Source organism: Haliotis cracherodii, unplaced genomic scaffold (assembly GCF_022045235.1).
Source record: "Haliotis cracherodii isolate W230 unplaced genomic scaffold, xgHalCrac1.p SCAF_16, whole genome shotgun sequence".
Lineage (NCBI taxonomy): Eukaryota > Metazoa > Mollusca > Gastropoda > Lepetellida > Haliotidae > Haliotis > Haliotis cracherodii.
The window spans coordinates 20350714-20365302 of NW_027266271.1; the positions used below are offsets into that span (position 1 = coordinate 20350714).

General features: G+C 34.8%; 1 protein-coding gene across 1 annotated transcript in view; it reads right to left on the reverse strand.

Annotated features, from left to right (window-relative positions):
• The window catches only part of LOC139463921 (homeobox protein Hox-D10-like), a 122268-nt gene extending 114692 nt beyond the window's left edge, over positions 1–7576 (reverse strand). The window contains exon 1 of the mRNA XM_071245350.1: positions 7508–7576. The gene's annotated coding sequence lies outside the window, so the exon portion shown is untranslated. The remainder of the gene's footprint in view (positions 1–7507) is intronic.
• Between the last annotated feature and the right edge of the window lie 7013 nt (positions 7577–14589).

Genomic DNA, 14589 nt, shown 5'->3' on the forward strand with positions numbered 1-14589 from the left:
CACATCGGAAAAGGCAGAATGAAAAAAGGAGACAAATGGAAGAAACTGTTTTTTTTAGAATTCTTTGTAAACCCCACACATTTATAAACGAGGCACTTAATCACATTATTCTCAATTTACGCTCTCTCTAGAAATTGTCTTGCGCCCTTTTACAAAATTGTTAATTACACGAATGTAAATACGACTTTATGCCATTATAATCTTATTCCGTTCCGGGTTTTCGAAAATGTCCTTTAAATTCGAGCTATGGCGAGAAAAGTCGATCACACCACGTGATGGTCATAAGCTCCTCTCAAAACGTCACAACAGTGCGTGCTGAAACCTGCTCTTAACCAAGATTATATGAGCGTCGAATTTAGGTCGCGGTCTCTCACGAGGACATAAGTTTTGTCTAAAATACGTTATATGGAAGTGCAATGACAGTTTATAAGTTTCTGAGGGTATGTAAGTTGGGCTGATAAGACTTAAACCCCATACGTACAATGGACAACATAGCATTACGGGTCTAATTTCAAATCGGGTATTTACATTGCGTCGGCTAATGGTCTCTCGGCGGTTCACGACGAAAGGTGGGAATTGTTTTATTAGGGAGAAGCACCTCCGTGCTAAGACGCGGCTTCCCTTCAATTGGAGGCCTTTACGAGGGGCCGGCACATAACTTTACTTCAAAGAAACACCCGCACTACTTTCCTGAAAACAATTTGTAAATAATGAGTGTAAGGGAAAACTTCTCGCAGGTGTGGTGTTATGTTGAATCATACTTGTAGAAATCTTTGAAATGTTATACCATCCACCCTCGCATATAAATAGGGTTATTTTCTAATGGAAATCTGCACATGTGTTGCTGAAAAGCTTTTGAAATTCAACAAATTACACGCTTTCTGCACATGCGCATGTACGAAAGAAAGAAAATTGCTTTACCAACAATCTGGTTCTTATCGAATAAGTTGCATGTGAATACAAGATATTTTAATGTGATAATCTAATGCAATTGTTTCACAGGAAATTATACTCGCTCCACTTCTTAGTTTTTGTGCCTTCGAATGGAACAGAAAATATACTACATTACCCTCACTCAACAAAATTAATAAACATAAAATTACATTTTACTTTATATGTCAGAAAGGATCAGAAAGGACATCAAGGACATACTTTTCCTAAGTCTTATCGATTCTCTTGAAACAAAATGAATCAAACTAAATAACCTGTGCTGTTACACACTGACACATTTGAACGCATGTACCTCGGACGAAAGCACAATCATCCTTGGTCATTAACTGATAAAAGAAATAAAAAAATTAAAAAGTTCAGAAAGTCGTAATACACGCATTTAAGAATGCATAGTCCAATAATATAATGGCCTTTATGAAAGTTTCCCAAAGTGTTTATTAAGATTATTTTAGTATTAGCTGATAATTCAAACTATAAGCTGTTTTCAGTAATTGGATTTGAAAACACTATCACACTGGCACATATTCCGTGTATTTAAAATAAAATTCAGCTTTGGAAAGTCGTTAAATTTACCAAGTCAGTCGTTAATAGGCCAAGAGCAAGACCAAAATGGGTATTAAACAACATTATGGAGGTGTAATATTCGTATTAAGAACGATCAAAATGCATGCTAAATGAGCTAAAACGTAACAAAATGAGAAGTGTGCGACAAAAACAGCTAATGTGGAATAACGCTAGCAGCTATATGTTGTCAATAGGTGATCATAACTCAAATCCCATGATTTGCGTTTACAGCAAGATAGTCATTATTTTGAAAGTGATTCCCACCGATAAGAAAGACGAGCCCAGAACTACTAGATCGTTAAACAAATCCGGATATAACACAGTTATAAACACAGCATAATCATTGTACACAAATTAGCTGGTACTCTTTGCAGGAATATTTCAAAAATATGGCCCCGAGGTGCCTTAGAAGCAGTGTATCGCACATTCCACTCATTACCCATAAAGCAATGGGCACGCAACGGCGTGAGAATGATGACCCTTCCTTACCCTTTATGCGAAAAAAGTCTTTGTAGTGACGATGCAAGGCAACTTACGAGATTTGATTAATGTAATGTTCAGTCATACAAACCATAAAAACCTCGCGACGGATGATGTTTTAAATGAAGTGACGTATGATATTAACGAGATTAATCTCCTACGAAATCCTCCAATAGATCGGCTTTAAATCCTACGGTGCACCCATTTTAACTACATATACGACTTACGGTGTTAATGGTATAGAAAACTTTACGAACAAGCATACATTTCTTTTAACCATTCTAACCATCTTATCACTGCACAATGTCGGTCACGTGTATCCTCGTCCAATGTTCTTTACGAAAATTCGGAACTATTTTATTTAAAAAAATTAAAACTCTTCCTTGAAATGATTCCAAATATGTTTATCAAATGAACAATGTGCAAATTGTAATAAGAGATACTATTATTATTATTATTATTATTATTATTATTATTATTATTATTATTATTACGGTGGAGGTGGTGTGTAAATTTTTTTCCAAAAATATTTTCACTTATCAACTATATTTATTGTAACTATTGCACAAATGGTTGTATGTTATTTCCAGTTTTGATCTGACCGATCATCTATCACCGATCACCGATCACCTGCTTAACAACAAGCCATGCGGTATTATGTACACCCGGGCACCTCTTTCCATACAAGGCATGTTTTAGAGAAAGAAATTTATTCATCACTACGGCTCTAAAGTTAAATATCGTTAATATATGTTCATGAAACAGATGTTGCTCTTTTTATTTATCTAGAAATCAGCATCCGTTTATTTCCTAACAGCTCGTGTATTGTATATCACATAAAGCCATTCGTGTCAGTGATTCTCCTGACTAAAACAATCATTTTATTGATTTGTTACGACTACATATTGGTCCAAAGAGTCCGTGTCAATATATCATGCAAATGACATTCCATGCTAATGTGTAATGTGACAAAATATAACCTATACTTTCTTCCAACGATTTTGTTTTTTACCACGATTTCATAAAAAAAAGTGTTTTGTGTCGCCATCACAGCTGGCGTAAAACTCAACACTCAATCATATTTAAGTTGTAATACTCCAAACGTTAATGTAAACCTTCGCTACGTTTACCTAATACCTGCTTTCAAAATAATAAAACTGCTTTGAAATACTCTGTTTCGTGATGCATCAGATGTAAAACGATCTCGGTGAAGTTTCTTAACACGTGTATGAATATGTGTTAAATACGAAAGTTATTCTTTCATAAAACATATAAATACCATTAAATGTTGTGTACTTAATGCACTCCATCAAAAATCTTTATCTCCTCTTTTAACTGATCTATTGGTACGTAAAGTAATCGTTCTATCCTGTCAGGACATGGTAAACAGAGAGATAAACGTTATAGGAACACTCCTTTGTAGCAATTACATTCATTTTACTTTATAACAGGCATGCGTACAAATATATATCCCTTTGTTTTACCGTGTATTTGTCTAAAAACTCAGCATCTTCATCTTTCCCCGCTTCCTAGTGATCAGAGATGTTGCTATTGATTACACACGTCACGATATACCTGTCTACGACTGTGTTTAAATAAATATAACGTATTTAAATATGTCTTATTATCACGAATATGTATTTTCTAGGACCTTCCGTTTAGCTTTGATGGGTGTTAATGTGGTGCTTCGAGAATGGATCATGATGGAATGTCATGTTTCAGATTACTATCATTTCCAAATGTTAGTGTGTACAATTAGTTTCACCTGTGTTCTTGATACATATTGTATTTGGCATCTGGAAATGTAGCCATTCACCTTCGATCGTTATCATTTTGCTGTGTGTATTCAAAACAAATTTGGCCAATATATGTTAAATTTTATGCCCTTCCCTAGCATTAAGTCATGTCGCTTATCTGAGGGATATTAACGTTTGGGAAATAGTTTCACATTGTTTAATGAAAGTGAAAAACAGTCACAAGAAAGTCTCGTTTGATTGTACGATTCCGACTATATCATGAGTATGTGTTTATGAATCACTATCAAAAAGTGATTATACCACGTGTTCGTGAATACAGTACAATGAGTATACTGTTCAAAACTGAAAACGAATATACCATTATGTCTAAAACGGCAACTTTGCGAACAACGGAAAATGCCAATCACACGTTTTTACCAATCACTGTTGACAAAATGAATGTAATTGGATGTTAAGATACTAACTATTTTACTACAACATTACATATATATCCTAAACAATGCAAATCCGAACGGTTTCGTATGCCCTATCATCAAACCCCTTACATTGCATATCCTATTACCAGAATTTCACCTATCTTCCAGGGCAGGATTTGTATATGATAAATCATTTATAGTCTCCAATAATTGTCAAGATAAAATGTTGGTACCCTGTGATATAAACCAGAGAGAATATCTGCACACCGACTCTCCTAATATTCTAAACAGTTTTCCTCATGTTCGTTCAAGGTACTCTGTGTATCTTCAAACAACGGTTCCATAAGAACTTACTTCAAAACTAAATCAAAATCTGACTGAGCATTTATAAAATCTTTCATCCAAGTATTTTTAACAACATTTGACCTGGTCTTGAATCAGTGCATTATGTAACAAGAAACCTATTAATTTTTTGTATATTTTGCAACAAAAATTAATTATTTCGTTGATAGTGAAAAGATTTATTTATTTTTATTAAGTGATGTGTGTAGTAAAATAACTTGCGTTGTGTGCATCGTTGATCTTGTCAGACCTGTATAAATGCTTGATTATGTACAGCTACTCATACAGCAATTGAAGCTGGCTTGAAGCGTCAATTTTATGCGTAACATATTGCATTATTAATTAGAAAGAATGCAAACAAACCATCGGGGAATCATCATTGAGCTGAAAACAGGACATCGAATTAATTGACAGGTTCTGGGAGATTACGTGTTTATTTTACCCTTGCTGCCGATTCCACTGAATTATTATTAGTTATTATTCACTCAAGTGTAACATAAAACATGGTAATCATTAGGTAATCGTTATCAACAATAACTGAAAGACTATAATGTATCAAATGATCCTTGGAAAGGGACGCCATAAATATTTAACGTGTTGGTAGGGTGTAAGCGTAGTGCAATATTGAACATGTCCTTCCTAGTGTACATGTGATCTTGAAAAAGAATTAAATAATCATACAATAAAAGATATTGATCATATTTATATAGTGTTGCTTAATCACTATTACCTTTAACTCGAAACAGTTTAATTTTGACTTTATTTTCATGTTCATATGAATGTGTTTTTTTCATGGCGATATTTAACTTTCTTTTCATATTTATGATTAACGTACGTCTGTCTATTCCACTTAATATATTATTACAATAACCTACCTAAGTTTATTGTTTTAAAGAAATTGTAAATATTCTCAATATTCTCATACATTTGACCATTGACATAAAGGAAGGTAGATTTTATTTGGATATGTTTAGTTTTACAATTACAACTAAATTAAACCCTGTAACTTTGCTCGTCCTGTCGCATACATCTAATCACTGTTACAAGATAAATTAAATACACCTTTTGTAATTATTCTTTAAACTAACATATTCGTAATTCGTCTCTCAATAATCCACGCCCTGAAATTTGCATCCCTAATATATCTCTATAGTATTTAATTTCAACGTTCAGTGTTCGTTACGCCATGTTGTTCCATTTTCGTTCGTCGTCAAATAATGCCTTGCTTATCCCTAATTACTATGTAATCCAATGATTTTAAAAAAAACAGCATGCTCCGTTGCAAATTAATTCTGATCGATCAGTGTGAGAACGAGCTCGTCTTTATCAAAGCAATCTGATTTTATCATCTAATTCTCTTCATGTTTGTGAAACATCTGTTATAAATTTGCATGATTTTCCCGAGAACTCTCAATGTTTGAAATGATATGACAGATGGATCCTATATAAGTTTTTTTCACACACAGAATCGACGAGTTATTAAAAACTTTAACTACTAGTCTTCCTATGGCTAAATTATGATTAATATGTATATTTCCTATATTGGTTATGAATGACATGCACATTTATAGTATTTGTTTAGATCGATCATTTACATATCAGCAGTGCCCAACAACAATAATGCAAATTCGCCCTGTGGCCTGTTTTCAATGTAATTGCTACATATTTTCTAAGAATGACTTAGACGTTGTCCTTATGCGTGATTTATTGAATTTGAAGCATTTACATCAACCAGCCTAATACAAGCCTCCCGTCCAACTGCATCAAATTAGAAGCTTGAGATGTCTTGAGAAGATATATGACTCTTTCTATTGGGTTTTATGCACAATATTCCAGAAAGCCATACTCCTCAATTGCAAAGACAATGCAAGAAACGCGAAAAGGATACGCATATTTATTATTTCATTTTTCTAATGGAATTCTCTTTAGTGTTAGGGTGGTATTTATTCAGTGGCGCTTTGCTACAGTTTCCCCTGAAGAGCTCTAGGGGCAGCATCTTGCGAACCCTCTTTGCATATTCAATGATATATTTTTTTTCATTACCCCATAGCGTCTCTTGAAAAAGGGAAATAATTCGCTCCAAGGAAATAGGTTAGATCAATCCGCTTTAACAAAGGCATGGGCTTGATTTAGGAATCTGTAGAAAGGAGATCCAGTGCCCCTCTGCCGAAATGGATCACATATCTTGAGCCAAGCTCTTTGAAGATGAGTCGACTCGATCAAATTTTTCAATTACGTGGGGTATTTATGTGTCATTTTTTGCGCTATGAGTGTCATAAAACGGGCAATATTCTCTTTTATATGATTAATCAGTACAACAGTTTATGCCCCTTCTTCCCAGTCTTTGAGTAATTAGAATTTCCACTCCTGGCACAGGCCGAACAGCTTCTTAGACAGGATGGGACGGCCCGTCTAAATTTGATTCTCAAACTCACTCCGAGAAACGATATTGAGCAAGGAGGACCCGAGAGTGGGAGCTTAAGGTATAAAGATTCTATTTCCTTTCGAAGTTATTGGACTCCAAATTACATGAGTTGTTATAAATGTGGTTTGGTGTCCTGACGCCCCAAGAATTGTGTAACTTAGACAAATTTGAACTGGCCAGTGCCACAGTAGGGTGATTCGGGATGGTTTCATTACTTAATTTTGAGACAAGGGTAGAATAACACGTAATAAAATGACGACATCCCTTCCGCGGGTGATAAGACAAGGCGAGGCTTTTATGCTACTTTTATTCTTTACTGAGTGTGAGTATAATATCCGTTCATCATATAAACACAGCAATAAATGATTTCATGGTCCAGGGTAAACGAACCCCTATCTCCCCTCTTCTCCTGTACACCATTACCACAAACGCTACAGTAACCTTGTGCGATAAAAGAGGTGCGGGTGTTTTAGCACCCATCGAACATAAAATATCTCATGCATATAAGGCCTTACATTTACTATTTAAAACAGAACCCCAGATGTGGTCAGGGGGTAACAGTTCATGCTCACCTGATTTCGCCAATTTCTGTGCTTGGATTCGTTTTTCTCAACAATTGCCTGCGTTCGTCCTTCCTTCCGTCCTTCCTTTGAAACGTGAAAATGTCAGTGAGTGGACATATAAGCTACAGAATGAATACGAAGATTCTTTTTTCCTCAAAAGTTGACATGGATTTATTACTGTAGTATGTAACAAACAGCTCTGCAATCTTCAAAAACGGTTTGGCTTGCTCGGTGAACGAGCAGAAAACAAATCAGGGTTTCCCAACCATTCCAAGACTTTTGCATTCGTTTGGGAATTATTATAATAATGGTTTCATTTCGAGGCGATAAATATTAATTTTGCTGTTAAAATTCGCTGTTCTCTTAAGCGGAGGCGACCACGTTTGGAAAACGGTGATTCGGCTGTCTGATTGCGCATGAAGGCTTTGTTCGTTATGTATTACTACGCCGTGCAAGGACACCCCCTGGGAGGGACCCAGCGTTAGGATCCATCCCCAATGTTGCTTCTTTCAACGTTACACTAAATGTGAAGTTAACATCCTGAGGAAAAAACTTCACGGTTGAAATTGGAAAAGTTTTCGTTCATTAGTATCATCTCAAGTGTCACTAATAAATGTTTGTTCGTTTGTTTGTTGTTTAACGCCGCACTCAGCGATAGTCCAGCTATATGACGACGGTCTGTAAATGTACTTGAGTCTGACTAATAAATGTGGGTATGTTTGAAATAGTTTAGACTTTGTTACACACGTAACCTAGGACATGACGCAACCCCGGGATGTACTGGTTCTTAACAAACAACGTTGTTTAAACATACTTTAACTCTTGTGTAGTTATTTCTATGTACAGAACATCTACGCAAAAATATTATTTACATAAATAATACACATTTAAATATGTTTGGTTTTCGTTACATAATCATTGATTACATTATTAGATTTTTGTTTGACAAATATATCAACGGCTCTTCCATTCCCTTCGAATAAAAACACTTTTCATAATCACACAGGACATTCGCGCTTCTTAGAAGTGTCATTACGTATCGTCTTCCCGATTCAAATGTAAGCAAGCATTCTTGCACCCAATAATATGACGCCGACATATGTTTTTAAATATCTGATGTTGAGCTTGAATTTTATCAAATTCATAAAGATCTGTATGTATAAGGATTTAAGAGAAATGTATCTTAATAAATACAATGAACGTTTTTTAATTATATCAGAAGATTTAATATTTCAAACTTTTTTACAAACCGGGCGCATAACACGTCAGCGATAGAAACTGTAGTTTTGAATCAGTTGATAATTTAAGTTTCTATATATTAAATGGCATGTCATCACAAAAATAGAGCTATTATTTCTGAATGTCACTTCCTTTAGAATCTTAGAAAATATATTCGGCCAAAAACATTCACTATGTCAAGAGTGAGTGACAGGCAGCATTAAAAGCGAAGTTTGAGATTGAGTAAAGGATGCGTGTTTTCTAGATGATATCGTTCTGATTTATTGAGAGCGTTTAGGCGAAATCCCGCCAAACAACGTTTAAGGACTTTAAATACTAACTTATAGTCTGTAAATGTACCATAAACTGTCATTTTTTAGTGTTTCATTCTTATATATGTTCGAAGATGTCGCTGTAATTCATTCAGCATAAGACGGCTTCAATTCCAAAATACAGCCCTTCATTAGCGAATTTTCTCCTGTCATAGATTAGTGTATTTCTTGTTCACACGTGAACCCAAGTTCGCGGTTTTAAACATGTCATTTATTCTCATTTTCGGGTAATAAATCGACAGTTGAATATCTTTGTTTTATGTTCTGTCATCAAGAAAACATTTCTGTCATGGTGAATACGTCATCTCAAGCGCAGGTTTTATGCAGTAGGGTTTTTTATATCACGAAATAAAATATTTGAAATGAGTACATTTATGATGGAACATGAACCATACGTGTTTTCAAATGAACTCTTTTTTTTAAATAGACCTTTGCTAACCACACTAAATTGATATACACATAAATAATCGTAATGGTTTAGAAAATATTATTTTGACATATGAATTAGACATAATAATTCATCATACGTTTTTACTTTTTTTAAATATCCGCTAAACGTCTGTATATCTAAATATACATGAGTCATTTTCATTTCATTGTTCAGTTCAACAAGTAAATGTTTGCAAAGATTTTAACAAAACAGGTATATTTTAACTCAAAATTTGTCCAGTCAAGCAAAAAACACTGCACTTGTAGTACATGTAGGATTCTATATTTACTTATTCAGCTGCACGAGCAAATGTATTTGTCGCAAATCAACATTACAGATGTTCAGTAGTCAGGTAGAATCTGTGTCAGTATCTGGATGCGTGATATTTCTTCATGTAATCTCACGATTCTTATTCTACACATTTCATATACTGGGGTATATAACAAATATGTTTTGATAACTGACTGGTTGTTTTGTAGCAATAGATACACGGATTTCAATGATACGTTTTCATATTATGTTCATGAATAAACTCATCAATTCGATGTTAGCGGTGAATACACCCAACAGAGTTTGCAACTGTTCCGTGCATTTTTCTAAATATTTAATATACCTGCATGCATTCACCTAAACATACACTTGTATATATTCTGACACATAAATTCATGTATTTTCACTACCACCTTTCATGCTTCATAAACCATCTCTCAACCGATCCGATTTTGAAAAGGGAAATGAAGGGCTGAATCTGTATCACATGTGTGATATGCACAATGGACGCTCAAACCATTCTCATCCTACATAATATAACACACACAGTCAGTAATAATTCTTTCAACTACACTAGAACAGTTTATTTGCAATTGTTGAATTGCCATTCACCTGACTAATTTGATATTGTGTACTTGAAACGTTGGATAAACATCATACGAGATGTTAAAAGAGTTGGACCTTTTAAGTAAATGACGCGTTAGATTAATACAATAAATGTATTTGATTAATTAGGCTGAAAGCGTGTTTCAGAGAAGCACCGGTTTCACCTGTACATGGTCGTGCATGTTTAATCGTCACGGATTGCTGCCAGGTAACATGCTATAAGGACCTCGATTCCGATAAGGTTCATTTCATTAGGGTAACTTGATTTATCCACATATCTAAACTAGCACATGATATGTTATCATACATTTCAAAAGAAACACTAAACCACAAATTCGTGTAAAAGATGATATAAGTTATACGAGGTATGAAGTTTGAAAAGGACGTTATCAATCAGTACGTGAAATAATATAATGCTTATGAAGTAATGTGATTCAATTTATCACGTGTAATTCTTTGTTTGTTGTTTGTTGTTTAACGCCGTACTCAGTAATTCTCCAGCTATATGACGGCGCTCTGAAAAAATAGAGCCTGGACCATACAATCCAGTGATTGGCACCATGTGTAATTCTAACAGGATCATATCACTCCCTGGTACTGACAGCTTTATTAAATAAACATAGATTTCTTGATATATGGTCATGTGGCCGTCATGTAGAACAAAGCATTTCCCCTTCTTCTTTGGTGGTACAGATATTATTAAATATAAATCAATTATATTTCAACCGTTATACAACACTCTCCTATTTCACACTTTTGTGCTTTTGTGTAATAAATGCTTTAACATTAATCATCGGGTGAAGTGAGTAAATTTGAATTCATTGATTTTTTAACTCCAAACGTCATTACGGCTTTCAAAATTGAACACTGTCTGTTTCTTCTTGGACCATATTTCTTCACATCATGCAACCTAACTGTCGAAAAAACGTGGACGGGATGGTCAGATTTTTAACACTGCAAGCCAGTACATCCTCAGTGGACTTATTTAATCGTATGCTTCATGCCTTACAAGAATGAGATTCTACGTCCCAGCCATTAAAATGAACCAATCTTCTATGAATGTCATTGGGTTCAAAGTGGCTAGAGTTATTGCCCCTTCGGGATCGAGCTTGTGACCTTGCCACCCAAGAGGTCCTTTTTCCAGCCAATGTCTGGCGACCTCGGGTGGTCTCCCCTTTTATCTCACTGCAGACCACTAATGAGAAACCACGCTGCTTAAGGTGATTGCGTCGAGTTTGATCCATGTTATAGGCGATACAGACAGTCATGATTTATAAAGATTGAAAACTACTCTAACAAATATGAGTGGGCCACACACTTGCAATGGTTCATAGAGGTGCGGGAAATACTTGCATGGTGTGTGGCTTGCCATGGGGACATACCCATTTAATAAAACTACCGTTAGGCACTTAAATGATTACCAAAAGGAATGGCTTTCACCAAATTCTTAGTCGACACACATAGTTTTGGCGTAGCTCGTTCTGTATTATTTGTTTTGTTTGGGGGCGATGGACAGTTGTAGATCCTGCAGTTAAGCTTTTCTGTTGGATATATAGGTAAGCAAACGACCCTTTCTCATAACAGAGGAATAACCTTATTCACTCCATGTATGCTGGTAGCTCTACGATTCTGAAGATTGTGTTTTGTGAGATTTAAAACTTAATGTTTGATAAATTGTAAACTTTCAAAACTCTGAGAACTTATTGAAATGGTGTTGTGTTTTGTCTTGATATGAAACTGCAAATGTGTCTGTGGAAAACGACCACTGGTACCCATACCTATCATTCAGGTTCAGTCCACACCGGAACACTCAGAATATCCCTCTCAAATGTTAAGTGAGTTGAGTTTAACGCCGCTTTTAACAATATTCCAGTCAGCTTAATGTGGGAGTAAAGCCCGAAGTGATGCGGGTCTCAGACGTTTACCACTTCGGTGAAACTCATGAGCACGGGTATGGTGCTGACAAATCTAGAAACATAATCGGGGTGAACCGGGATTCGAACCCACAATCATAGGTTGCCCAAGGGACGTAACTCTGCATCGAACCGCGGCGCCTTAGACGACTGGGCCACCCGTGCCCCCTCAATTGTTACGTAATGTATACAATTCTCACAAATGGTTCTTTTCTTCCACCCTTCTTATATTTAAGCCGACAAGCTGGTTTCTTCGCTAAAATATGAACGGCTTACCACAAGTATGTTTAACTCTACAATGTGGTATCATATTGAATACAATGTACATGTAGGTAATATTATTCTCCCATTTATAAAACCATCGAATAGTGTATGGGCTGATAACAATTCAAAACAACAGGACAAAACGATAAATCAGAGCCAACCTAGTTTCAGTATTTACGTTTTAACGTCACAAAATGACGTTAGGTAAGATTGGAACGCACATTAACTCTTTACACCACGTGTAGAGATTCCTACATTTCTGCTTTTCACAGACAGTCTGTTCCTGATTACATATTACATTCGTCAAGTGTGCACAACTGTTTACCAGATGTCTCGACTACAACATATCTGGCTCGGTATGAAACCCTTACAGAAGGGAGATAACTCGGGTACCTGCTACGCGATGCTGCAAACGATTGATGTAATCTGGGCAATGTGGTATCGATCGATTTAATTCCCTTATTTTGACAGTATTATATATCACCCTGAACTATATTTTTATTATTTACGTTAATATCTTTGATTGTTTTCTTCTATAAATTTTACAAAAGTGATTAAATCGTCTCTGTAAGGTCTAACTATTTAATGTATGTATCTACTTTAAACTAAATTATTTATGTCGGACGAATAATACATTATTGTTTATTATCCATGTTTTTCATTTTAAGCCATTTCAATGTCAGAATGTTTAGAAATATTTCAGCAAGAATTTATCTTTATGTACAAAGAAGTTATATGTTGTGTATGGGGTTCATTAGAGTTACATTAGACGAGCTGTTAATTATCATTTAGATAATATTTGTCTCCTTATTCCCATAAGTGTACTTTGGGTTCAGATGTCCATGTGGTTATAACCTAATACTATAATTATGTGTAATACCCAACGGGGAAAATCGTTGGATATTTACATTTCCGTTAAAACTGACGTCTATTTTCATCTTTTTCAGATGCATGCCTCTTATCAAAGAAATTGGTGCATCCAAAGTATGGATCGGATTTAAAACGAACTTTGATGAGGGTCATATTCCTATTGATGTATGTATATTCTCTCCAGGATGCTTGTAATTCTCGCAACCCATGTACTCAGTATCTCGAAAATAAAACACATACAGCATTAATGGGCGTAATATGTAGTTGGTGTATTTGAAATGATTTACCGTTATTTGATACCTTTTATGGAGCCAAAATCCTTACGAGCGTTAACTTCATGATGGGAATTCGTAGATTTGAGCCCTTTTAATTTGTTTGTAATCAGATATAGAAGGGCTTTTAGTCTGATGAATCATACATATAGTATGAAATGAAAATTCAAAAATTAGCGAAAACATTTTATGAATGAAGAACAACAATTAACATTAATACTTTGTTTGAAATTTGTAAATAAATGTACTTAATGGCATTTGTCGAAACAAAAAGTTATGGTGGCAAATAAATATTTGATACATATCTAGAAACAACTAGTAAGACAACAAATCAACAAAACATAGTTGTGAAATGAATGAGTTGACAATTCTAACAATTCAACAATTCTTATGACATGAATATTTATGTAATTATATGTTTTTTTCTACTGAAATACAGCATATCAAAATCTTACCATAAACTACCATGGTCTGATTTATTTTTCTCTACATCTATAAATGTGTAACCAGACGTGTGTAAATTATTTAAAACGCACTTTAAATTTGATCCGCTTATATGAACAGAGGATACCTTATACAGCCAACCACATATTAAGCCATACCAGCCATAAGTCAGTTAATGTAATACAACTGTTGTTCAGAGATGGACAATAGGAACTATATTCATTTATAACTTATGCATGTTAATACACACACACTCGTATGTATTATTTCATAAATGAAACGTTACACATTTCATGTTATATTTAATATAGCTTGGAAACTGAGAAAATTCTAAACGTATATATCACTTTCAAAACGGAAACATTATATTTTTCAATATTTCAATAGTGATAGATTCGTTAGAGAAAAGTGAGAAAACGAGAATTAAAGAGCGTAGAACGCTTTTGCTGTGGCATTTCAAATAGAAATCCCT